We start from the raw sequence: 24,032 nt of genomic DNA on the forward strand, positions 1-24,032 counted from the left end.
CCGAGGGACGCTTGGCATAATCAGTGATAGTACAAACATCACCTGTCTCCACAGCCACTGTGTAGCACAGTTTGCCAAATGTACTTATCATCAGATAGCAATCAGACAAATTCAGATTGCGATAACATTCGACAAGACACGTTTTGATATCTGTCAAGACGTCAGTGCCATGAAGAGTAAGAAAAAGGAACCGCAGGACAACTGTTCTAAGTTAAAAGAAACCAAAAGACAAGATGCTGTGGGTGACTGTTGAATCTTGGATCAAAGGTAGGGGTTATAAAAGACACTGTTAGGATAAGTGGTAGATTGGCATTCAAGTATTGACATGTATCAGTAGGGATAATGGTATTCTCAATTATGAGACTCTTCTTGGGCGTGAGACATACTTATAGAAGGATTTAAGGCTACAGGTTCATGAGTTCCACGACTGACACAAGTTCAGTAAAAATCTGTGTGTGTGTGTGTGTGTGTGTGTGTGTGTGTGTATGAAGAGACATAGTTATAGAGAAACAGAAACAGATATAACAAATTTGGCAAAATGTTAACATTTTGGGTGCGTTATAGCTACAACCTATAAAAACCAGTAATCACAGTCACTTGTAAGTTATACACACACCAGCTAAAGTGAGATCGTAACAGACCTTATGGTTGAAAGTGACACAAATAGTAATGTAATTTCTTCAGTGTTAGAGCATTTAGTCCACTTTTCAGAAAATTTCTTCCAACTATTTCTCCTCTGAAGCAATCAATGGTTCTTCATTTATAAGAAGAACCTTAAGAAAAAGGTTCTCCTTGTCACTCCAAGGAAGAAGATGGCAATGGGTAAAGACTAGCATGAGGTAAGTACAGTTCTCCACATATTCTGAAGAAGAGAGAGGTCTTCAGCTTCAAAAACGTTCTGCCTTTAGTCATTAAGAATACAAACAATAATAAATGCTGGAGAGGATGTGGAGAAAAAGGAACATTTTTTTCCACAGTTGGTGGGATTGTAAATTAGTACAACCACTATGGAAATCAGTTTGGAGGATCCTAAAAAGACTACACATGGAACCACCATATGACCCAGCTATAGCCCTCCTTGGTATTTATCCTGAAGAATTAAAGTCATCATACTACAGTGACACACGCATATCTACTTTTTCAGCAGCACAACTCACTGCAGCCGAAATGTGGAATCAGTCTTAGGCGTCCATCAATGGAATAACCAGATAAAGAAAATGTTGTACATATATACACCATGGTTTTACTCAGCGATGAAAAAAATGGAATTATGTCATTTGCAGGAAAATAAATGGAACGAGAGACCATCATGTTTAGTGAAATTAGCCAAACTCGAAGGTTGAAGGTCATGTTTTCTCTCATATGTGGAAGCTAGACAGGGAAAAAGAAATGTGGGGGGTAGCTCATGAAAATCAAAGGGAGGTTAGTAGAGGAAAGGGACCATAGGGTGGGAAGTAGGGATAGAGGGCAAGGGCTGTGGAGTGACATTGGCCAAATTAAATTATTATATTGTGTGCATGTATGAATATGTAATAACAAATCCCACCATTATATATAGCTATAATAGACCAATTTAAAAAAAAATAAATAAAAAGTTTTGCCTTTGCTGGGTGCAGTGGCACACACCTGTTATCCCAGCTAAGACAGGAGGATCAAAGGTTCAAGACTAGCTTCAGTAACTTGGCGATATGGTCTCAAAATTTCAGAAATTGAATAAAAGCACTGGGAGGGGATGTAGCTCAATGTGTGGAGTACCCCTGGATTCAGTCTCCAGTGCCACCCAAAAAAAAAAAAAAAAAAAAAAACTCAATCTGCCTTCACTCCCCTTCCTGGTAAAAATAACAAATTTGTGTGGATGTTTCTGACCAGCCCCGAAGAGTTCATTTTCAAAATTTACACTGACCAAACCTCTTGCCCAGGAAGGTGGATGACTTCACTCTACGCACCCCTGGTTGAGGCTGGAGCAGTGTGTTGGTATAACACCCGCTGAGGGCAAAACACATCCCAGACATCCCAGACCTACAGCTTTTAGCAGTTGTTTCAAACTGACATACCTGAGACAGAATTCATCACACCAGACCTGACAGGTGTTTATACAACAACTTCCTCTTTCACTCTCTCTTCCCGGAAGGCCCAGTCTTCACACCTCTTGTTTCTCATCTGCAATCTCAGAAGGCCCGTATATTATCAAATAGCATTTCTGCTTATCCTCAGCATTTCTGTCTACAGCACTCACTGGGCACTTCTGGAAAATCTCTGCTACAACACTGGTTCCCCACTCACTAGATGCCAAGTGCTTTACTAAGTTGTCCCACTTTTAAAAAACCCATAATTCTGTAAAAATCATTGGTATCTTTTTATCCCTATTTTATGAAGAAATGGATGCTTGAACAGGTGAAATAAATTGTCTAAGGTCAAAGAATTATTAAGATGAAGTTGAGACCCCAGTCTTCTGGTTCTACCCTAATATCTACCCTAATATCAATGTACTTGTTACTATTTATAGTTCTAAGACTGTCTCCTGTCCTTAAACACAGCATAAGGTCCTTGGAGGAAGGGGTTCACATCCTCCCCTCTTTCTTTTTCTTTTTTCTTTTTTTTTTTTTTGCAACAGGGATTGAACTCAGAGGTCTTTGACCACTGAGCCACATTCCCAGCCCTTTTTATTTTTTGAAACAGGGTCTTGCTAAATTGCTTAGTGCCTCCCCAAGCTGCTGAAGCTGGTCTCAAACTTGTGATCCTTCAGCCTCAGCCCCCTGAGCCACGGGGATCACAGGCATGCAGCACATGTAACATCACCCATTTCTGTGTCCTTGCTAGATGACCTAGCACTACCCATAGCTCAGGGGCACTGACTTATATCTCAAGATTCCACCCAGAGACCATCTTTCTTTCTGACACTCCTATGTGCAGAACCAACTATACCCTCCTCCTTACTTGCCATGTTCCCACTGTAGTACAGGTGAGCCAGAACTTCAGGGACTATGGTTGCCACATCTGTGCCTGGCACACAGTAGGTACTGAATGGATGTTTCCTGAATGAAATGACTATACATAAGACAGTCGAGTTTCTCAACAGGGCTGCTATGCCTTGTGAAAATTTTTGACCTCATTTTTATCTTTATCACAGACTGAGGAAGATTATTTTAGGAAAGAGTGACAGAGAGGAAATGAAGAAGAACAGAAGGGACAAGTCCTGGCTGTTGGATCCTCTCTATTCACCTGCTGCCCTGGGTTTAATGTGTTCTAGAGCAGGGCTTCCAGATTTTAAAGTATGTGTAATAGCCCTGCAGACAATTATGATTCCTTATGCTTTGGGGTGGAGTCTGAGATTCTGCATTTCTAACAAGCTCCCCAAAGAAGTTGATGTTTCTAACCCATGAACCACATTTCTGAAGTAGCAACATTCTAGCAAAACCCAGCTACAGTGAAATAACACCCATGATAAGGGATATAACCTGTAGACTAAAATGACTAAACAAATTCACAAAATGTTCATGGTAGTTGTCTCTTGAGTTGCTTCTTTCTGCTTTGCTATATTTTCAAGTATTCTATAATTATTCTTGTTGATGGAAATAAAAAAACTTTAAATGCTATATATACACACATGTACCAAAAAACTGTATATTTTGACATTTCCATTCTGCATGGCTACATCTTTATTTAAGCAACAAATATACTTAAAAGGACTAGACTAGGGAGATAACATGTGGGTGAATTTAGCAATTCCCTCTTTTCTCAGTTTAATGTGCAAATTAACATAAAACAGCAATTACCCTTAGAGCAGTCACCATCACAACCATTGTTTTTCTCAGGTTCCCTTCCCTTAAAAGAGAGAGAAAGCATCCACTCAGTTGGAATATAATGAAAGGCAAACTAAATTAAGGACAGGAGAAAAAAATAAACAGGAGCTACACTGAACCTCTTCCAAGTGGGTCAACAGAACCACGTGACAGTGAAACTGTGGGTGGAAAAGCTGTTCTGGCCGCAGCTGCGGGAGGGGCTGTGATCCACGACAAGGTGAGATGGGATAAATTAAGGCAGAGCTCACTGTGCACCTGCAGGTGAGGTGAAGGGAAAGGAGCCTCAAAAGAGCCCCGCTTCCTAAGCATAACTGGAAGAGATCATTAGGCACACATTTCTGAAGCACAGGACACTCTCCAGTGGAGTTCCAATGGATGCCAGGTCACATTCCTCCAGTTATAGAGGGACTCTGCCTGCCACTCCCTACCTCCTCCCGGGGAAGATGACCTCATCACAGGCTCCACATATTCAGATGGATTCCACCTACAGTCCTAACTGGATTGTTCTGCCTTAAAGAAAAATTGTGAAACTCATTGTGAAATTCCACCCAAGGGCTACAACCCAGTCCAGAAGGCTTATAAACATGATGAAGCCAAAAGACATTTCTGTGGTGTCTACTTAGTACTCTTAAGGATGTAGTTTCATACCTGTGAAGTTTAGACACACTAGACATTGGGCTCAACAGAAAACAATGTGTTATTGTCTCTGATGGATTCTGTACGTCTAGCACTAGATTACTCAGGGCAAGTAAATATTTGCTGGGTTGTTAAAAATGTGACCGCTTGAGATATCAAAACTAGCATCAAAGTTACCATCTTGGTGGAGGAGAACTGAAATTTATTTGGACTTCTTGCATTTATTTTGCTGAATTTCAAATTGTTTTCCTTCTGAATCACACTGGGGCGAGATAACAGTGGGGATGGGGAGAGCACCATCATCTTCCTGTGCTCCACAGCCTAAAAGGCTTAATGTCTTACTTGGGTTTTGGAGACTTCTGAGTCACAATAATCAATTGCAAAGCAACACACGATCTTTTGCCCCAAGAAGGATTCTCATTTGGAGTGTGTTTAGGACAGTAGAGAAAGCTACTATAGCACAATGAACTCCAGGGAGCAGAAGGACACAAAGAGCCAGACAGGCATGTGTGACTATGGTTCTCTGAGAAGGGACAACTGAACATGGGCATGACGATCCTAAAAAGGCAAGAAGTGAAATGTCATCAGTGCAGTCTTTGTGCAAACTTGCCAGGAGGAACATGAGAAGCACCTAGATGTTTCAGTCAACTTCTCAGAGTTTGCTAAGAACTGCTCAGAGAGGTGGAAGACCATGCATGGTGAAGAGAAAGGAAAATTTGAAGACACAACAAAGGCATCAAGGCCCATTATAAAAGAGAAATGAAAACCTACATCCCTCTTAAGGAGAAAATAGAAAAGAAGTTCAAGGATCCCCACATACCCCAGAGGCCTCCATCAGGCTTCTTATTCTGTTCTCAGTATCCCGTAAAATCAAGAGAGAACATCCTGTCCTACCCATTGGTGATGTTGCAAAGAAACAGAGAGAAGTGCATAACAGCAGTGCAGATGACAAGCAGCCTTAGGAACAGAAAGCTGCCGAGCTGAAGGGGAAATACAAACAGGACATTACTGCCTATAAGCAAAGGAAAAACTGATGCAGGAAAACAAAAACAAAGAAGAGCCAAGACTGAGAAAATCAAGAAAAAGAGGAGGAGGAAGACAAAGATGATGAGAGTCGATTTTAAAGCAGTTTGCTCCCTATCTATAAAGCATTTAACATCCCTGGTACAACTCACTCCTTTTAAAGAAAAAAAAATATATTGAAATGTAAAGCCGTGAAAGATTTGTTTATAAACTATACAGCGTCCGTCTTCTTTTGTATAGTTAACAAACTACAGAATACAGGCGTTTAGATAGCTCTGTCCTGGTGGCATTTTCAATAGTCACTAATCTTGTCTGCAACAACAGGGGGTTGTAAAAGTTGCAGCTCTATTGTTGAAGTCCATGACTGCTGACTTTGCTCTGCTTGGGATCCTTCGAGGCCTGACTCCCTGCCAGCTGTGTTATTGCTCTCTCCAGCCAGAAAGACAGGCTCTGCCTCTCCTTGTGATTTTAGGCAGTACAGATGCTCCTAGACCAATGATGGGGTCACACACTGATAAAGCCATCATTAATCGAAAACACCATAAGCTGAAGATGTGCTTACTGCACACCACCACCTCGCACCCTACAGGCTGCAGCACTGGGTCTTCACCCTTGTGACCTCGTGGCTGACTGGGAGCTACGCTGTATCATGAGGGAGGATCCTACTCCATGTCACTAGCCCAGGAAAAGATCCAAATTCAAAATTCAAAGTACTGTTTCTATTGAATGCATATTGCTTTCTCACCATTGCAAAGTCAAAGAAATTGTAAGTTGAACATTTTAAGTCAGGGGCCATGGGAACCCCCTTGTTCCCTGAAAGTCATGTCTGTCTCCCCTCCCCATCCAGACCATATATCTGTTCCTGCATCTAATCTCCTGAGCAAAACTGTGTAAATCCCCTCAGGACCAGGTCACCAGCTCACTTGTGCTCAGATCCCTCTATGTTAACCCAGGGCCTCCCTCACAGCCAGAGACCCCCAATCCCAATGGCACGTGAGCACCCACATTAAGGATCCTGTGCTGTGAGGCTGACCCACAAGCAACACCCATGAGACAAAAGCATACCGTTCTAGCTCTTCAAATGTATGGGAAGTTCAAAGGAACATTTTACCCAGGACTGACTTAAAAGTTAAACTCATAATGTTTTAAGTTTTTTCAACATGGCTGACAACCATAAATTTTTTAAAATTGAAGAGTTGGGCTTTTTGCCCCAGAGGTCCTCTGTCAGGCCTCCAACATGAGGCCCAAACCATCTGGGCAAGATGCCCCATCTCTTGGTTTTCAGACAGATTCCAGAAAAGGTGAGGGAGGAAAACGAGTTTTACCACCCATCCAGCTTGGGTTCCTCTCAAAGGTGCCACTGTCTCTACAAGTAGGCCTAAAATGGGCTTTTACACATTTCTCTTTATATAAATTTGGTTGTTAACCATTTTGTTACTAAAACTTTTGAATCCCAGAATCCAAATCAAATGAAAATTTAGATCATTTTTAAAAAGATCAAATATAAAATGTGTGTGTGTGTGTGTGTGTGTGTGTGTGTGTGTATGTATATATATATATATATATATATATATATATATATATATATATATATATATTTTTTTTTTTTTTTTTTTTTTTTCCCTCCCAGGTCTGTTCCTGGTACAAACACAAAACCCTCAACTTCACAGTGACTGGGTTCCAGGTGTAACCTGCTCGGGCACCAGGATATCACAGAAGTTGCTGAAAGAAGGAGTTTTTAGGGCTAGGACTGTGGCTTAGCAGTAGCGCACTTGCCTGGCTTATGTGAGGCACTGGGTTCAATTCTCAGCACCACGTATAAATAAATAAAATAAAGATCTATCAACAACTAAGAAAAAAAATTAAAAAAAAAAAAAAAGAAGCAGTTTTTACCAATGGTGCTTCAGTGCCCTCACAGTTTTAATATGACAACTTGGACTGAAGTGGCTAAAATGCAGTGCTTCCTTTGTTGGTTTTTAACTGGAAAAATAAAAACAGAATATAATTCGGCACAGTCTTAGATTTCCCCCTTGCTGAATTATTTTTCTCTGGGCCCAACTATAAAAGATACTTTAAAAAAATGACAGACACTCTACCATCAGGAACACATGTGCTCTAATTTTGTTTTCCAGGAATGGAAAGATAGGACATATAGAGCTGTATAAATCTTCCTTGCAAATCTAATAGCACCCACTGTAGATAGAGTCCAATATCACAGAAATACGGAGAAATGCCCTGAAATTTCACAGTTAATGAAAGATTCCTCTTTCATTAGAAAGAGGAATCAGAAAAGTGATTGCAGAATGCCAGAGGGGACCTAGGAGTGTTTGTGTTTGCAGGTGCACATCTGTGGTGTGGCCTAGGGAGGGTGGGGGAGGGGAGGGTGGCAACAGAGAGCTGGAAACCAGACGAAAATCTTGAGGTGTCCCCAAGATGCAATCTTCCACTTGCCCCTCCACAATTCCACCTGTTCTGTTTTCCAGAGCTGATCCGCTTAATGGGAGGCTCTCTCACCCACTGGCTCCCAGCTGGGTTCTGCCAAGGAGAAGCTTCCAAGGGGAAGGGTGGTGAAGGGTTGGCTCCCTGCAGGACGACCCTCTGCACAGAGCTGCCTCCCAGCACTGCTCTCTGCCTCACCCCTCACCACCGGGAATGGAGGACCAAGGGTGCTATGAGCCACAGGGCACTGCACGGACCTCCTCGGTTCCCCACACCCCAGGCCAGGGCCCATGTGCCATCTGTCTCCTCAGGGCACCCGGCCTGACATGAAGACCTAAAAACCTCTGAATGCTCACCTCACCACACACTGCCCTGTAATTATTATTGTTTTGATCCCACTTTTATGATAGTCTTATATCAGTTTTATCAAAGAGTCACTCTTAAATATGTCAGGTGTTTTAGAGCTAACTGTTTTGTATAGAACACGGATGTGGTTTTTGTTTTGGATTTTTTTTTTTTAATGACTAGTCATTCTCTGCAATCCACTACACGGTACAGAAAGCATTTTGTAGTCTAAATGATCCTTGTGCAAATGATAAGTCCGATCAAGTCAGTGCTCTGTTCAAAACCCTCTCCTCTCAGAAAAAAAGTGTTGAGTCCTTCTGCCCTGCAGAGCCTGTCTCTTGATCCCCCTGGGTGCCACTTGTCCCCCTCTGCTCACTTGTCTCACTGTGCTCTGGCTGCCACAGAGGGCAGCTTTCCTGTTTCTCGAAATGAATCATGAGCCACACTGGGTCCACCTGAGCTCCTAGGCCCTGGAATTTGCTTCTACCTGGAATGCCACCAAGTCCTGGTCACCCAGGACTGCTCCAGGAGCTCTTTGCCAGTCACACCTCAACCAGCTCCCTCCCTCCCTCTCTCCCTTGTTTTCTCCTCATTGTGCCCATGTCCACACTACGTTAGATACTTATTTATTTGTGATCCATCTCCTTCCATGAGAACAGATGGTCCAAGAGGGGCACCTTGCCTGTCAGGATTCATTCCTACTGTCTAGGACAGTGGGTGGCAGATGGTCAGCCCTGCCTCAGTATTTGTTGAAGAAATGAATGATGTGGATTAGAGAAAAATTTAAAGAACTGCTTTCTTAATGACTATAGCTAAATTTTCAGTGGTAAAAAAAAAAAAAAAAAAAAAAAATGTTCAGTACCTTCCAGGGATGCTTTAGAAGGAATTCTGTTCAAAAGATGAGTTTATGGAATGACTTGCCTCTCCGAGGATGTTCCATGGGTGCACACCAAAATCAACACAGTATATGGTAAATGGTCAAATATGATTAAATGGAAACAATCATTTAAGCCAGGGCAGCAAAGATGTTCTGTAAAGGGCAGACAGTAAGCAATTTACGCTGAGAGGGACAAACACTCTCACAACTCTCAACTCTGCAGCTAACGCATGAAATCCCCATGCACAATACGAAATTGTGTGAGCTGTATTCCTACAAACTGTACTAGAGGCACTGAGCTGTGCATTTCAAATCATTTTCAAGTCTCAGAAAATCATCCTTCTTCATTAGATTTTTTTGCAACCATTTAAAAATGAGGAAACCATTCCAAGTTCATGGGCCATAGAAAAGAAAAACAAAAACAGGTAACAAGATGGGTTTGGTCTCTAAAGTGTAGCTTACTGATCTCTAGTTTAACCATTTCTAAAGAAGATTTTTTTTTCTATAGAGAGAATACATCTGGTACATGAATCTATTAGACATCTTATAACTAATTAAACATGAAATAACTGTATTTGTTAAAGAATAATAAGCTGTATGAATGGCTTAGTTGAGTGAATGAACATCACTAACTCTCTCATCTAGGACAAACGTCTTTCCATCCAAATTTTGGAGTCACTCAAATGAACTCTTCTCATACAAGCACCTTTTTCTTATGTAAGTATCTTCATTATCTATCCTAATAAAGAAATTCCACCCTTCTCCTTCTTCCTTTATCAAAATAGGAACTACAATAACCCTTAGAGGAGAGAGAAGAAGGTGGTTCCCGAGGCTTTGGGGCAAGGCAGATTCCAGTAATAACCTTTTATTATTAAGTGTTCAACATGTTGCTTATACTTTGCTTTGAACATACTTGAAACACACCCTGTTGCGTGGGCCCTGGAATGAGAACCATCTTGATTGCAGGTCCTGCTGGAATCCAGGGTCATCTGTCTCCATAAACTACAAAATTAACAGAAAAGCCCAGTCTGGGTAAAGACATAGTCAACTTATAGTATTGGATAACTTGAAGCAGAGATTTAAAATTTCACTCAATTACAATGATAGTCTCCTCCCTCCTACATAATAACAATATGTAAAAATATGGAATCTGAGAAAGTATTCTCCATGGTGTTAGAAGAGTTGACCACACATAATAAAGAGGTATGATTTAGAGCACACAGGTCTATTGGACCCTAAATACACAAGAGAGAATGAAAACACTTTGCTTTAGGTCTCCAAATATTGTAAATGTCCTAATGTTGGGTACCCCAGAAAACCAATCAAGAAAAGAATTCAAGAGAAAAGTTCTCAACATTTATGGCTCTCATCTTCTCCAAGCCTGGGAGACATGGATCAAAACCAAAATTACTATAGCCTAATTAGTTGCAGACTCTTCTTGCCCTACCCATTTCGAAAGCAGAGCTCCGGGAATGTGAAATAAAAGTTTTTAAAGCTCTTTGAAAGACCTCTCAGTACCTTGGTTCTTGAATAATTTCCAAGTGAATCAAATTAGAACAAACAGACCAGAGGAAGGCAATGGTTTTCCAACTCCTACTGTAAGTAACACGCCCTACAGATTCACAAGAAAACCAAGGACTCAGTTCAGCTTTGCTCAAGTTCCAGGTTGCCAGGCACAGTCTCCCGAGAAAGCCAACTTGGCCAGAAACCCTGTCATCTCATGCACATGGTCCAATTCACGCCAGGGACAGCCATCCACAAAGTGGCCCTGCCTCCCCAGGAATCTCGCCCATTCTGCTGAGCTCGGGACTCTGCACAGAGGTGTAAGATGAGGCGTCCAATCACAGAACGCTGTAGAGAGGCACCTCAGCATCACCGCCTTCTCTTCACTGAGTGTCTGAGGGAAATGGAAATGCTGACAAGGCACAGGGCTTCGAGCAAAAGTAATGAGAAAGGAACAAACAAGGAGCCGAGACTGCAGTTGCCTGGCAATCCCGTGAGCGCTCAAATGGATGGAGCCTTCTGAGGAAGCCTGGGTGCCATGGAGGAGCAGCCTTGGCTTCCTGCTTGTGTCTATTTTCTCACAGTTCTAGAAAGCACACGTCCGAGATGGAGGTGTTAGTGTCAGAAGGTATGGTCGCCTAAGGCCTTCTCGCCTTGGTATGAAGATGGCCATCTCTCCCCTGTGTCCTCCTTTCATCTTCCCATGGTTACATGTCTGTGTTTCTTCTTCTGTAAGTCATGTTTTAGTAGGACCTACTTTCATGGCCCTTAACTGAATTTTAACTTCATCACCTCTTTAAAGATCCTATCTCCGAATACACTTCCATTCTGAGGACCTGGGGTACTGGGGCTCTAACATATGAATTTGGGGGCACATAATTCAGCCCATAACACTGCTGGAACCAGTGTTCCATTTTTTCTTTTTTTTTTTTTTTTTTTTAAGAGAGAGAGAGAGAGAGAGAAAGAGAGAGAGACAGTGTTTTAATATTTATTTTTTAGTTATCGGCGGACACAACATCTTTGTTTGTATGTGGTGCTGAGGATCGAACCCGGCCCGCACGCATGCCAGGAGAGTGCGCTACTGCTTGAGCCACATCCCCAGCCCTCCATTTTTTCTTATCAGTGCCACGAGGCTAGACTCAACAACATCCCACTCACTCAATTCTCACTTCTCTAAATTCTCACTTTTCTTTTATAATAAAAGGGTACAACACACTACAGTGTCCCAATACCATCCAGAAAATAGCAACATCTCTCTTCACCACCTTAATGAAGTAATTCCTCAGGTACCAAATCCATTCACCCTAAGTCTTTGAGAGTAGGGATACCCAAAAGAATTTGAAGCACCATTGGCAGACCACATTTTAGAAGCACTTTACAACATAATAGGGATCTAACATAAGGAAGAAATCGGTGCATTCACTTGACATTCATCACAATGAAAGGCAAGTGTGAAAAAGCCTATTCTCACTCATTTCATGTCGGCCTTTTCATAGTGTCGCCCACTTCTCTGCGGCATTTCCACTTTGTTCCAGTGTCCTAGTGTCACACTGGGATCAACAAATGATAATACTATTAGAAATCAAGATGTGTACAGAAATCAGCTGTGTGATAAGGAGGATCATCAGTAAAAAAGTAATACTTTTGATATGTGAATGACCTAAACGATCAAGCCCTTTAAACAGAAAACAACTAAAATAATGTCATTTAAATGACTAAATCTCAACTTACGTCTTTTAACAATTTTGGACTTGAGCTTTTGTCCTCTGTCATTTTCCTCCGTTAATTCCCTAAGCATTGCTGAGGAACACTGGGTGGTTTCAGGGGCTGGAGGCACGGCCCTGAGCAAGCAAGCTGATGCCCTCCTGAAACTGACGCTCTGATGAGGGCCACACACTGCTTCTCCTGCTGCCCTACAAAGACAAATCCCCTCCACTTCCTTCACTGGGACACTTGTACCTCCAGCCTTCGGCTTCCTAGAGACACAATTTATGAGCTACTTTGTATTTTTTCACTCTCCTTTGTCTGATGAGCATTCCCAGCCCTGTCTCCTTCCACCTTTCCTAACACAGACAAGGAAAGAGTCCCTGCAAGCCCAACTAGGAACCAGATGGCTGTGCGGCCTGCACTCACACTCCCCATGGCTCACCAAGTCCTGTTAATCCCATCCCTATTCCCCGGGGTCTATTCTGGCTCCTGTTCCCATCACGAGATCAGTGCCACGAGGCTAGACTGAGCATTCTTCTTCTCAACTAACACCACATTCTCTTTGGAAGATGAAATCCATAAGCAGCCAGAGTGACAGACTTGCCTTCAAATTCCCAGCACCTAACACAGTACCTGGCTTCCGTAGGCACTCCATGAATATGGGAAGCCAAGACCCCTGTGCGTGGCAGGGAAGCCCCACTCAACCTGGCCCCGCCTTCCATGTCGCCTCCCTACCACCCACCTCCTAAATGCACAGAAGGCCCCCATGTCTTCCTACACCTGGGCATATCCCTGGGCACATTTCTGTACTCCCCCACCCAAGGCCTCGCCTCTCCCTACCTGTGTGCCTTGGAAAGTACAGATCAACACCCAGACCTGGCTCAGAAAGGAGGACCCACCTGCTCTTTTACTTGGGTTTGTACAGAACTTCGGACACACACTATTAAATCAATACCCTTTGTTTGTCCTAGCTGTCACCCCTCCTGGACCATGCTGAGGGGCAGGGCTTGCATCTTTTTAAAAATTCTCTCAGTGTCTGAGCCTCGTTTTTTGTAGAGTGGGGTGCAGGCATTGGGGACTGACCCAGGAGTGCTCTACCACTGAGCTACATGCTCAGCTCTTTATAATGATTTTGAGATAGGGTCTTGCTAAGTTGCCAGGCCGGCCTCAGACTTGTGTCTTCCTGCCTCAGCCTCTCAGGTTGCTGGGATTACAGGTGTGCGCCACTGAGCCCAGTTTTGAGTCCCTCTTGAAAGGCGCTTACTCATTCCTTTGATAGATACTCATCCAGCGCCCATTCCCCAGCAGGCACTATTTTAGGTGACAAGGATATATTAATGAACAACCAAAAATTTCAGTTTAGAGTCGATATTTAGAAATTGATATTTATATAAATCCCTCTAGGAATTTAAATTCTGGGGAGAGAAATGATAATTTAGACATTTAAAATGCAGTATGTTAGAATTTTGAAGGGGAAAAAAATGTATAAGAGAGATTTGAGGAGGAGAGACAAGAAGGTTTATCATTTTAATGCAAGCTGAGTTTCAATGAGAGAGAAAGTAACATTTGAGCAAAGATTTTAAAAAGAGAGGAAGTTAGCCATGTAGGTTTCTAGGGAAGAGAAGCAGAAGCCAGGCAAAGGCCCTGAGGCAGAAATATGCCTGATGTCCTCAAAGGTCAGTGTAGCTAGAACAGAGCTCGCTATGGGAAAATGGAGCTAGAGAGAAGACGGGGCATCACCTGAGGCCGTCCAGGCAACCGTAAGGACTCCACCTTCACTGTGAGAACACAGAAGAGTCATTGTAAATTTTGAGAGAAGTGCCATGATGTGATCCGAGCATAGAGAGGCAGGGATAGAATCGGAGCTGGCAGCCAGGAGGCGTCTGGGATGACCCAGGCCAGACAGAATGGCGGCCTGGGCACCCTACAAACCGCAGCAGGGCTGCCGCTGGAATTGCACCAGCCACTCCCAGTGACTCCACAGAACCCAGACCTGCTCTGAGCGTGGTCTATGCTGTCCACCCCTATGCTGAGGACAGTCTCCCCATGCATCCACCCTTCCCCAGTACCTCAGACACTTCACCATCACCCGGCCACGACACCCCACCAGCTCTCCCTCTCCCTGAGGCCCTACATGCCAAGTCACTTTGGGCCCTTCAAGGTTTGCTGCAGATCCCCCTCCATTGTGAACTCTCCCCAGGACAGTCTGGCTCACACCAACTCTCACCTCCTCAGCCTGTGGCCTTTACCACCCACACCATTTCCACTGTCCTATATCACGCTGGCCCAACTAGACTGTATCTCCCTTGCTAAAAGAGAGGCTTTCCTTACTTCCCAGACCATGACTGCACTGAAGGCCATTAAATAACACGTACTAACCAAGAATCCCATGGCAAGGACGCAGGACTACAAGGGTCTTGATTTTTTTAATGCATTGACAACACATGGAAACTGAGAGTAGTTGCATAAAAATAGAATTTCTGACTTTATATATTGGAAGGCCATGCTATGCTGGATCTTCACTCCCAGACTGCAGGGGCAGGTTAGCAGAGTGCTGGCTGGCCTTCTCTCTCCTTTATATCCCGGTTCACTGGTTTACTTTTCTGTTAGATCCCTGAGGAATTTGAGTTTGCAATCCCTGTATTGAATGCTGGTCATCCTGAATTTTTAAATTACTAGAATTTGGAGAGAACTGAGTATTCACTGAAGATATTATTGGGTTTTCTCATTCATGACATCAAATAGAAAGGGCATGAGTTGGGATCTTCTATATTATAAATATAAACAATTATATATGCACAAATACACACACAAATATCTCCATCTCTATATATTTTGGAAATGCCCCTTTTTTCTCCCTAGTAGATTAAAATTCTTATACTCAGGTTTAAACACTTTGAAATGTGGGGCCCATAATTCTGACCATGACTAAGATTGAGAGGGTAAGGCAAGTATATATACAATTCTATAGAAAGGCAAGGCAAAAATAAATATTACTTAGTCAGATGAGGTACTTACCAACCATTCTGGGGAATAAAAAGTTTCTGAAGTCCTTCTGACACTAGAAAAACAACATCACTTACTGATTTTTTAAAAATGAAACATCAAGTATTATCTATTGAAAGATGGATAACTCAGGGACATCACAATGGGCTCATCCTCCAGACCACCAATGTCTAAACTATAAAAAGTAATTGTCGTTTTCAGTTCTATTATGAAATTTCAGTGTTCACTGTAAGACCAGAAGAGGTATCTTACACCACAGGAAAAGGAACATACCAGTTTCAGGCCAGCCTACCAAAAGATGAGGAGTCAGGCAGGTATTGGAAGAGTTTAAGGTGACATCTCCTTTGACCTGTGACCTCTGCCTAGAGGTTTTAATTTATGAGAAAAGCAAACCCTGGACACACAAATCAAAAGCTATTTTGGCTTTATCTGTGCCCCAGTCATCACTTCAAGTCCAAACAGGCAGGTCTTGCAAAGCAAATAGAACCCTGGTTAGTGCAATCAGAAAGTGGGGACACCGGCCGCACCAGCCCTGTGGTCTGAAAAGCAAATATGGCTCAGGCCAAAGCTCCTTTTAAAGCAAACAAACTGAGCATAAATCACACCTTCAGACACACTCCAGGACGACGGGCTTCTCTGTGTGCATATCACACTGAGTAATATCTTTTTCCTTAATATTTCTCAACTCAATGTTTTAACTAATAAGCTTTCGAGGGAATGCTTGCTAGCTTAACTTTGCCACTTTTCACACAAAAATCACCTCCTTCCTCTGTACTCACAGAGGACAAGAAAGACAGACAAATGAATACTAGGAAAAAAATATGCAATGTTTTCAAAATATTTAGGATTTTATAAATACATTAAAAATAATGAAGCAAAGAGTCCATTATCATAACCTTTCTCTCTCTCTCTCTCTCTCTCTCTCTGGGAAACAGTAAATGGACAAAGTCAAAAAACTCAAATACTATAGAAAATAAAAAGAAACATTTTCCAGTGTACTAATAGTTATATCATGTCATTTTTAGGAGAAAAAACTTACATACCAGCCTAAACACCTTTTTAAAAAATTATACAAAAGGGACCTGTATTATCACTATTCTACAAAACATTTTTTTTCAGTGTGTGTGAGCACGCATGCGCAACCCACCACATGTCCATTTTTTTTTTAAAGAGAGAGAGAGAGAGAGAATTTTAATATTTATTTTTTTTAGTTATTGGCGGACACAACATCTTTGTTTGTATGTGGTGCTGAGGATCGAACCCGGGCCGCACGCATGCCAGGCGAGCGCGCTACTGCTTGAGCCACATCGCCAGCCCCCACATGTCCATTTTTTAACATGCTGCAACTTATACAAATATCCTTGCATAGTTTTAAGTGAACACTTTTGTGAAATCGATAGTGACTTTAAGTCTTGAAACACATCACAGCTACTTTCTGATTGTCTACTTTAGAAGACAAAGTCTTCTTTTGCAAATTCTAAATATCACAACAAACTTTTGTCACAAACTGCATCACAGCCCAGGTAGACAGCCAACCCTCAGCAAACCAAGTCAAGCTCTTCTCCATAACACAGCTCCATGAACCCAGCCAGAAACGGCTGAGAGCCAGGCTGGAGGTCAGCCACGACAGCCTACAAAGGGTTCTGTGTGGCCTATGTCTTACTTCAGTAGCTGCTACACCCTTTGTCGAAGAGTCAGGCACAACCACAGGATGAGAAAGGAGAAAGGGGCTGCCATCTGCTAGGTAGTCCACCAAGAATACCTACTACCAGCTGAAAATCCAGACAAGCAGAAGATCGATCAGAGTTAAACACCTGGGTCCCTTGCCACTGTCAAAAGCTAGGCAGCTACCAAAGTAGTCACCAGAAGGACAAAGCAAGCAGAGTGGGGCTCAGGGAGACTCAGGATGCTTTGGCTTCTCTAGGTAGCTATTTGGAAGTAGCCGACTCTCCTGACAACCAAGCTGCCTTTGGGGACCTCACAGAAGGCTGAAGGTTGTGCAGCGCGGGGCCCCACGTCTTGCTATGAAACCAAGAACAACTTCCCAAACACGCCCCGCATTGCATTTTTATTTCCAATACTGAGGCATTTTTTTCTCAGGTAAAAAATGCTTGAAAGGCCCCATCCACGGACACCCACTTAGCTTTTACTAATTTACCAATGATAACAACATGCCACCTCTCCAGATTAGCCTACATTCATAGTTACAACTGTCTCCTTGGAAATTCCAAAGCATTCTATTCATATATTTCTTTGGACCTTTATTATCTCATTTGTTATTTTAAAAATGAAAGCCATATAGAGACAAATACATAGAGAGTTTACCATACGTCAACCACTTTATAGGCAATGCCTTTATTTATAAAGGAATATCATCTAGTTGGCAGGGGGGACCTCTAGATTCAAATTTAAATAAGTAATGTCAGATTTGGACAAAATCATTTGATCTCTCCGATTCTGAGCTTCTTTAGCTATGCCTCTCTGACATTATTGTTGTGAGGTTAGATTAAATGAGGTCTATCCCAGCCTCCCACAGCCCCAGTGAGAGCTGAGGAAGTACTTACGGACTTAGCATCCTGGACGCGCTCAGTAAAATGCTACTCGCCCCAGAGGGCTGGCACTGCAGCTGCCTCCCCAGTGAAGCAGTGTCATTCAGTAGCCTCCAGCAACTACCACCACAACCTTCCAGATGGGAGGCCTCACCACCTTGGACAGAGGTAAGGAAACTAACTTAGCATGTTATCACGCAGAAATGCATGCCTGCTCGAGATCAGGAGGCATTTCCAATCCAGTTTCACAATCATAAGTCAAGAGCCTAACGTCAGACATTTTATTTCTGAAGTAAATCTTTGGTAAAATCACTAATTACTGTCTAACTTTCGTAGGCAGGATGACACTCTACAGACATTAGGAAAGAGCCATTGTCACTACAAACTGTCTATAACCTTAAGCATCTTCATGAAAATTACTCTGTGAAACCAACATGGAATAGTCACTAAGACTCTAAAATCTGTACTTGAAAGGCCTTGGCTGAATAATGATTAGAGTAAAAACTGTTTTCTTTCCTTCTCAAAAAAAAGATACAAGGGGTGCTGACACAAAACAATTTTCTAATGCAAACTAGTTTGATGTTGACACTCATTGTTTATAAATTACTGGTCTGGATACTGTCTATGTAGAAGCATTCAATAGATTATTTTTGTTTATGAATAGAACTGGTAATCAATAGTTATTTGTGCAGATAATAATTAATTTGGAAATTTCAGTTTTGAATAGTTATCATGCTATGAATATAGATCTTGATTCAACAATCTAATTAAATGTTTCATTCATCACAAATCAGTATTGAGAAAGTACTGTTTGTTCTTACATCAGCAATTACATTAAAATACATAGCAACTGACTATGTGTCCCTCACATACAGTATCTTTGAAAGCTTTTAGAGAAGACCTATATTTCACAGGTTATTTAATACAAAAAAATAATAAAATAAAATATAAGCCAAATACCAAATGATATAATATTCTAAACTCTATTAATATACTTATGGTAAGCATCTTCATTACACATTGACATAGAAATGTGGTTTCTACTAATGATACCAAGTTCCAGATATTCTGTTTATTCTTGTATTGATTCAGCAAAATGTAAGTTGACCTGATTATTTTTTTTTGGGGGGGGGCAGGTGCTGAAGATCAAACCCAGGGCCTTGTGCACGTGAGACAAGCACTCTACCAACTGAGCTATATCCCCAGCCCAGTTGACCTGATTTTAATCAATTCATGATCAAAAAATTATTGGCTAGAGGCTTCTCAAATATAACTGTACCACAACTTAAACTTCAGAGATTCGGTCCTCCTGGACCCCTAACTTCAGTCAGCAAAAGGCTGTCTTCAAAGTTAAGAGCAGTTAGGAGGTCACCCTCCAAAGAAAATCAAGACTCCATCTTTCCGAAATATTACACTGGGCCCCTCAGAGGGCCCTTCTGTGAAGAGGCTGCAAAGACGTTCTTCTTCCCGAGAGAAAGAAAAGAAAATTCAAGGAGTGACTGTAGACTCATGACCCCAACATCTGGGGTTCTAGAGACAGAAATGACGGCTTACCCTTGAGTTTTTCTTTTAAATGAGTGCTAAAAAACAATTCCATGCATTATTATGCAGCGATATTTTCAGCCAAATAACTGCCCAGGTAACAAACATGTCTACCCATCAAGCTGGTCTACAGGTTGAAAGGGAAGATTACAAAGAAAGCAGAAGCCACCCTGGAGAAGGGAGCAGTTGGGAAGACACAGATTGAACTAATGGAACTGCTGAAAACAGGTTCCAAACCTGACAGGGAGATTTTTCAACCGAAGTCCAATGGAAGAATCAGTGATAGTTATAGGCCACAGAAGGGAAATGTCTCTGAATGCCACCAAGGCGAAATTTAGATTTTTTTTTTTTTTCAAATTAAAAATAAAATCCATGCCCTGAACAAAATAACCACTGTACTAGAAAACAGTCAACTAGAATACAAGCATCGCAAAAGCAATAACTTTTTAACACTTTCTTTTTCAATCTTTAGGCACGTACAATTTCTACACTGTTGGAGCTGAAGATCAGATATAAATTTCCTGTGTTCATATTTCTAATATAATCATGCTAATGTTTTAACAGTAGTCTGGTGAGAACTACACTCAAAGATAAAATACAGTAGGTGAATTTAAAATACAGATAAATTCTAATTATAATATGAAAAATGTTCAAAAACCATATGGAATGACAGTATGCCATCAAACCTGGACACTTTAATTAACAGATTTTTCTATTTAGTAAAATAAGGGTTTTATGACACCTATCCTTCCCTGTATGACATCTAATCCATATCATCACTAATGAAAATTCCGGAAATAACCTACCAGACTTGTATATCCTTCAGTTAGGAATTTTGGCAATGATTAGGATGGAGGTGATGAAAAATTTAACTTGTTTTATTCAAATGGACAACAGGCATGAAAATGCTTACCACCTTTAAGAAGAACAAAGCACTGTTCAAGGTAATAGAGGGCTGGGTGTGTAGCTTAAGAAACAAGATAAAGTACTATATATAGTAACCTGAAAAATGCATCTATATTGACTCTGCATTGTCTTCTACCATTTTAAATTCATCACTATTCCAAAGCGAAATTACCAGTGACCAGGACTTTTAACAGTGGTGCAAAACAGAAAAGGAGAAGGAATAATAATAATAATTTTTTAAAGGAAGAGAAAATGCAACTCAAGTCTATTTCTTGAACAACCCCTTTTCATAGAAAAATTGCTTTGCAAAAGCCGAGTGCAGTGTGGTAGAGGCACAAGGAAAGGCATATAAACCGAAGGAACAAAACTGACTGTCTAGAAAGGAACCCTTACATTTGGACCAACTGATTTTTCTAACGAGGTACCATGACAATGGATGGATAAAGTACAGTTTTTTCAGCAAATGGTGCTAGGATGGTATATGCTCAAAATAGACAAAAATAAAATGAGCTTAGACCCAAACTTCTCACTGTACATAAAAGTTAACCTCAAATGCCCCAAATATCAAAATGTAAGGACTAAAACAAAAGTTCTAGGAAGAAATACTGGAGAAAAATCTTTGTGTGCTTTTATTAAGAAATCATGAGTTTGAAAAGATAAAAACCTATAAATTGAGGCTCATTACAGTTAAAAACTTTTAATCTACATAGGGCACTCCTAAGGGAAAAAACTTTACACACACGGTTTCCTACAACACATTAGTTAAAATTTACATTATTTCATTGTGGCAGGGAAAAAAAATGACACCATTAAGAAAGTGAAAAAAACAGGAGAGAGACTGGGGAAGGACGTACAAATAGCATCCAATAAAGGACCTACATCCATACTACATGTAGAAAGAGATGACCCAATATAAAATGGACAAAATATTTGAATAGGCATTTCCCCCACATAGGTACAGCAGTGGCTAAGAAGCTCACTGACTAAGTAGATAATGAAGAAATCAACTTCATGATTACCATTTTTGTCCTTATTAAAAGTTAACATAAGAGTGATTTTATTAGAAATTTCAAACTATCTTTGTGTTTCACAAAGAAATAAAACTAGCCCTATTTGCAGATAACACTTATAATACAGAAAATACTAATTCCACTTTTATGTATAACTACAATACATCAATTATAAAATCAATTAACACTGGGCACAATGATGCATGCCTATTCTCAGCAGCTAGGGGGGCTGAGGCAGGAAGATGGTAAGTTCGAGTCCAGCCTTAGCAACTCAATAAGGTCGTAAGCAGTGGCCCAAGTACAGAGGCACCACTTGGTGGACGCTGCTATTCCTCCTACAGGGACACAAGGTTGCAGACATTCCACACTGTGAAGGTGTCTAAACTTGGGCTTTGAGTCTTCAGCTTTGAAAAGCTATTTTGGCTGGTGATTTTGATACACATTTCAAGTGTGTTTTGTACAGTGAAGCTTAGAGTTCGGTAGTCTAAAGTGTGTGCAGAGCCTCATTGGGTAGGCATGAGGTCTTTGGGCTCCTCATATCTGCTTTACTGTTTGGGAGGGCACAACAGGCACCCTGTGCCTTTTGGGCTGTTTTCCTGGAGATGCTATTTTTTACCTTCCTTTTCCCCTCTTGTTCAAACCTACAGGTTTCCTGTTTAAATAAATTCTGAAGTTCAAAAAAAATAAAATTATTAAAATAAGGTCGTAAGCAACTCAACAAAACCCTGTTTCAAAATTAAAAATGTAAAAGGTCTGGGGATATAGCTCAATGGTAAAGCACCTCTGGATTAGATCCCTAGTAACCCCCCAACAAAAGAGATCCATTTTTAAAAAAGAAAATATACATAAACAATTAAAAAAAAAACTATCAGTACTTATAAATCAGTTCAACTTGGCTACAGAAAACAAAGCCATTATACAAAAATCAACTGTACTTCTAAATAATGCATTAGCAATAAATAATCTGAAATGAAGTTAGAAAAACAACTCCATTTGTAAAACATCAAAAAGAAAAAACACTTAGGAATAAATTTAACATAGACATGAACTTATTGGAAAGCACACAAGTGTTGAAAGAAATTGAAGACCACCTAAAAAAATGAAAAAGCATCCCATATTCATAAATCAGAACTCTGCATATTAATATAGGGATTCAGTGCAATCTCTATCAAAAGGATGGTTCAACATTCAAAACCCAATTAATAAAAGCCATCAATATAAACAACTAAAATAAATATCACTAAGTGAGAAAGACAAACCTGAAAATGCCACTTACTGTATGATTCCAACCGTATGACATTCTGGGAAAAGGAAAGTGGAGATGGTAAAAAGATCAGGGATTCAGGGGAAGGTGGAGAGGGACAAATGGTAGAACACTGGAGATTTTTTTTTTTTAATATTTATTTTTTAGGTGTAGTTGGACACAATACCTTTGCTTTATTTGTTTAGTTTTATGTGATGCTGAGGATCGAACCCAGGGCCTTGCACATGCTAGGCGAGCACTCTACCACTGAGCCACAACCCCAGCCCCCGAACACTGGAGATTTTCATAGCAGTAAACTATTTCTTTTTACTTATTTTTTTTAATTTTTTTTAAAATTTTTATTCTTTTTAGATATATGACAGTAGAGTGTATGTTGTCATATTCTACATACATGAAATATAACTTATTCTAATTAGGATCCCATTCTTGTGGTTGTACATGGTATGGAGTTTCCCTGGTAGTGTGTTCATTCATGACCAAAGGAAAGTTATGTCTGATGTATTCTACCCTCTTTCCTATTCCCATTCCCCTCCCTTCCCTTCATTCCACTTTGTCTAATCCAGTGAATTTCTATTCACCCCCCTATTGTATGTGAGCATCTGCATATCAGAGAGAACATTTGGCCTTTGGTTTGGGGGGACTGGCTTATTTCTTTTAGCATGATAGTCTCCAGTTCTATCCATTTACCAACAAATGCCACAATTTCGTTCTTCTTTATAGCTGAGTAATATTCCACTATGCATATGTACCACATTTTCTGTATCCATTCAACTGTTGAAAGGAAACTAGGTTGGTTCCATAGCTTAGCTATTGGGAATTGAGCTGCTATACACATTGATGTGGCCACATCACTATAGTATGCTGATTTTAAGTCCTTTGGGTATATGTTGAGTAGTGGGATAACTGGATCAATGGTGGTTCTATTCTAAGTTATTAAAACTATTTTTTGTATGATATTATAATGATGGATACATGCTATGATATTTTGCAAAGCCCACAGAATATACAACACAAGGAAAAAACCTAAAATAAATTTTACTCTTTAGCTAATTACAACATATCAATATCAGCTCATTGATTATAACAAATGTGCCACACTAATGCAGATATTAATAATAGGGGAACCATGCAAAGGAGATAACACAGAAACTCTCTATACTTTCTGCTCAATTTTCCTATAACCTATCCCCCCATAACAAAGTCTATGAATTTTTAAATAAGCTAATAATGTTATCAATTTCAATAATAATAAAATCTAACATTCAGAAGAGGAAAATAAATCTTGAAAATTCACTGATGCACTTGGAACCTGCTTGGAACAGAAATCCAACTGAGGTTTCGGTGAGGCGGCTGCTATTACTCTGTGGTGTTAAACTCTGGGCAGCTTTCTGACAAGCTCTCATTTGGCTGCTCCTGAAACAA

At 40.8% G+C, this 24,032-nt stretch overlaps 1 protein-coding gene across 10 annotated transcripts in view; it reads right to left on the reverse strand.

Moving 5' to 3' along the window:
* Apbb2 (amyloid beta precursor protein binding family B member 2) overlaps nucleotides 1–24,032 on the reverse strand; it is a 331,462-nt gene that overhangs the window by 237,755 nt on the left and 69,675 nt on the right. The window contains exons 3-4 of one of the 10 annotated variants that reach the window (XM_077110215.1): nucleotides 10,048–10,125; nucleotides 3,777–3,825 (exon numbers count right to left, since the gene is read on the reverse strand). The exons of 7 other annotated variants lie outside the window; for them this stretch is intronic. The gene's annotated coding sequence lies outside the window, so the exon portion shown is untranslated. Of the gene's footprint in view, nucleotides 1–3,776; nucleotides 3,826–10,047; nucleotides 10,126–17,903; nucleotides 17,956–24,032 lie in introns of those variants that run through there. 2 more of the 10 variants (XM_077110216.1, XM_077110218.1) reach the window with 2 other exon arrangements.

Source organism: Callospermophilus lateralis, chromosome 8 (genome assembly GCF_048772815.1).
Source record: "Callospermophilus lateralis isolate mCalLat2 chromosome 8, mCalLat2.hap1, whole genome shotgun sequence".
Taxonomy (NCBI): domain Eukaryota; kingdom Metazoa; phylum Chordata; class Mammalia; order Rodentia; family Sciuridae; genus Callospermophilus; species Callospermophilus lateralis.